The sequence below is a fragment of the Phalaenopsis equestris genome, unplaced genomic scaffold, assembly GCF_001263595.1.
Source record: "Phalaenopsis equestris unplaced genomic scaffold, ASM126359v1 Scaffold000002, whole genome shotgun sequence".
NCBI classification, from domain to species: Eukaryota; Viridiplantae; Streptophyta; class Magnoliopsida; order Asparagales; family Orchidaceae; genus Phalaenopsis; species Phalaenopsis equestris.
In genome coordinates this window covers 50,347,173-50,351,363 of record NW_018164444.1, presented here as the reverse complement: position 1 = coordinate 50,351,363, position 4,191 = coordinate 50,347,173, and positions in this window count along the sequence as shown.

Below are 4,191 nucleotides of genomic sequence, written 5' to 3'. Positions count from 1 at the left end.
GTGCATGTGTGTGCAATTAAATTCTCTCAGTCCTTAAAAAAATCAAGTTAATGGAGCATCATCTCACACACTAGCATTGCCTTAAATATAATCATTTATAAAATAATAGTTAACTTATATATAAAAGAGGAATATATTATCAAAAGTAAAATTCTACTATTTCTAAGCAATATGGATAATATTTTTTCAATCCAATTTTGACACTACTAACAAATGAATTCTTTGAAGAAATAAATCAAATGATCAAATTGTCTTTGACATATCAAGATTTATCGCAAAAAAAAAAAAAAAAAAAATCTTTGGTCAAAATTAGTAAGATATAGAATTAGTTGTTCTTTGCCCATTTCGACACAATTCACATTTTAAAAAATAATAATATATTTTTTTTTTGAAATGATCTAAATCTTCAATATATTTTTTAATACAATTTTTTATTTTTTAAAAAATGGACTTTTTTATAACATTGAGTTTTTAAAATAAATCAATCTCCTTTGCATGTCACATAGCCGAATGGATCAAGTCATGGGCTTTGCCGAACTTCTCAACATCCCAAACAGAAGATTGCAATTCAAAGATAAAATATTATTGGGCCATCTTATGTATGGGCCTTAGTTACAATCGTTTAGTATTTATAGTTTTTATTTTTAAAATAAATCGTTTTATTTTCTTAAGACTGATATTTTGAGTGATTCTAAACACAACTTTATTTTAATATATCAATTACATTTTATTTCAAATCAACGAATATATAAAATAAAATACATTTGTAAAATTTATTTCATCAATGTATCGAAAAAAATATGATTGAATAAAATGAATTAGCATAATGTTTACAAAAAAAAAAAAGTATCTTTTACCTGGGATGGAATGACATATGAGCCCGGTGTGCATTGAGACGGTGGTCGCTGTGTGTTTTTGAAATTCATTTTCGATACCGTCGCTTTCGGTTATATCATTCGTGACTTGTTCTGATCTTGTAATTTTTTTCATTGAGATTTGATGTTGAATAGCATTGAGGTGTACTGAAATCCATGCCTACATAAACAATAGGCACAAACATGGGATTGTTCTGAAAATTTCAATCCAACTCACCGCCAGTAGTAGTTGTTCACTGCAACTCAAATGATAGAACATCATATGCCAATGGTATTGCATAGCCGGAGGGTCTCACAAATAATGATTGGGCAAGATAAGCAGATGACTTTGGATAATGTTGTCCATGCGACCCTTGAAACAAAGATCTTTGTGTTTTGCTAACTAAAGATTTCCTTGGAGTATTTAATGTTGATCGTCTCGCAATTGTGGAAGGCAACCGACTTAGAGCATCAAAAGTCGATCTACGGGGGCCTTACGGCCTAACATCTGTTTTATGAGATGACCACATTTCAAAGTCATGTCCACTTGGCCGATCAAATGCATGATAAGCAATATGTATTGATTTTTTCGCTCTATGTGATAGCTCCAGAATCTCATCATAACACTGTTTCATTGAACTAGCACTTGTGCCGTGATCCCCTCCAAACATTTCTCCAATATCATTGCTACGAATGAAGTAATCCAACTATATACTTGATAACTTTAAATTTTTATTATGTATTATAATAGAAGAAATTAGTTGTTGCTTTAAAATAATGTAAATTCACATCGCTATTCTCTCTTTTGGTGATCGTGGATAATATGTATCAGACTTTCAGCATCAGCAGGAGGCTTCACTAAGTAGAGTGATGCTAAATTTTGATACCACCACAAATAATGAGCTAACTTTCCTTCTCTGTCTCCATGCGGTGGGTTTAATGGTACAATATATGCTCGACGATTATTTCATATATCGATATATTTAAGGTAATACTGTTCCTAATCAAGTCCTACTCTAACTCGCCCATCGACTCTCTCAAAACCTTGTTCGATGGGTTTAGTAGATATAGACTCAATACTGGAAAAGTGTCACATAATGTGATAAAAAAGGTGCCACTCGACACACTTCCAGCATATTAGGGGAACATGGACAATCCAAATATCTATGTTCTTAAAATATTTATCATGTAATATTAAACCCTAAACAAATAAATACGGTGCCCAAATAATCTATGTATCAAATTATAAATTAAATTATATCTAATATAAATTTAAGATAATAATATATGATTAAATAGAAAATGAGTATTATATCTGGCTCTATCAGAATCCATCAGGTTCATCTCTATATATCTTAATATTTAGAATCGACGTATCATGGACCCACTCCTCATTCCACCCACATGTTATTTGAACAACTGAGTTGAATGTAATTAACAAAATTGTGTGTGGATATGTAAATGAAAATTTTAATTTTATACTTGAATACGAGTGATTTGCATGTTAATTCCTGCGGAGCCGAAGCATGAAAAGTGGGCTTACTAACATGCAAGTGCTGCTAAGACCTATATAGATATGCTAGAGTCGTGCCTCCTAAAGATTATCGTCTAAATACCTCCAAATCCTCTAATAATAGTAAATAATCAAAACAGACACGCAACCCGAAGGTATTTAGAATTAGGAAATATCATAATAGGAACAAAATGTAAGCCCTAACATGCCTTCAAAATTCTCCTGGATGTAAATCTATGTAAAACTCTCTATAGAATTCTAAATAATATGGATCGAGACTTGTGACATGATAGTTTGTGATTGAGACTATCTCATATAGAATTTTGATGTAATGTTATGGTCTATGAGATGGTGGTAGATAACTTCACCCATAGAATGGTCACCTAATTGGTCATCGTAACATGCTGCCCAACTCGGTCAGCGCAACCCAGGGCCAATAACATTGAGCCCCACTAGGGCATTCTGCCTTAATTCCAAGAAGTATTTGAACGCCTTGTAATGTTATAGTCATCTTACCTGATAGATATGTACAGTGTATACGTAAGAAAATTATAATTAACATAATAATATATAAATTTGACTGTAAATTTATTTTACCGATAGGAAAATGAAACGTAATGGTCAATGGGTAGCATCACTCGACCATTACAACCATAAAATGGCGGTCAAATTTTGAGGTAGTTCAATGTCTAATACAATCGTCTCCTACAATTCATAGTGTATGGATAAATCATGGGCACTAGACTAGCCATTCTCTGGCCATTAGTACATGACTTTCAACTTCAAGAATTTAGCTCTATATAAATTCAATTGAATTAGATATGATAATGATTTCATATGAAATTTAGAGTAAGGAAAATATTTTTTTGTATTACTTTAACACGGTTTGTTGCAAGATGAGCTTCACCTAAGGATGCATTACTAGGAGATAAGTGTGTTCGTTGTTCACTTCTAGTCGGTTGAACATTTTGTTTAGCACGGCGAAGGTGACCTCCCAAACTTGCTATCTCAGCCATCTCTACAAAAAGAAGCGCAGAAAGTTAAATGTAATTATAAGAAAATAATTAAATATAACGAAAAGTAACTTAAGATGTATGCTAGTAGCAATATATTATTCTGACCTGCTTGTACTTGGATTATAGAGACACGTTGCTCGACTATGCCCTGTATTTTTATAAAAACCACACAGTCTTATGTTTGTTGTTCTCATCTCCTCCATTATGTTTATAATCCTACTTGTTCTTGGACGACCACGTCTTCTTTTATATAAGGGGAAAGTAAAGAGATGACACCTTCGTGTTGATTGTATGGTGACCAAGCTTGAACTATTCTAATGCAATTGATGTAATATTTTTATCTTCAATTCATCTAATGTTATCAATTGTGATGTTTGTATGGGGCGGTTACGTCCACCAACATAAGTGGGAGCGAAGCCTTTTGCAACTTGCATATCGCCATCAAAACATTTTAACTATCGTGATTTATTTGTATTCAAATTTTAAAATTAAGTTCGATCCTGCAGTTGACTTTATTTGAACTTATGAGCTAAAATTTATTTGAAATTGGAAGCGTCTGAGTTATAAGTGCTAATTATTTTGGTATTTGCAATCATAAAAATACATTCGTAGTTATAAGAATTTCTAGGTGATGGGGTATAAAAACCACTTACGTCCTAAGCTTTTCTCAAGCAGTTTAGGCCTTTTCGACAAAATTTTTTATAGCTTCAACTGCACCATATTCCATATACATATATCCCTAAAGACAATTATATTATGTTCCCATGATAAGAAGTGATGCAGAATAAAATATATATATATATATATA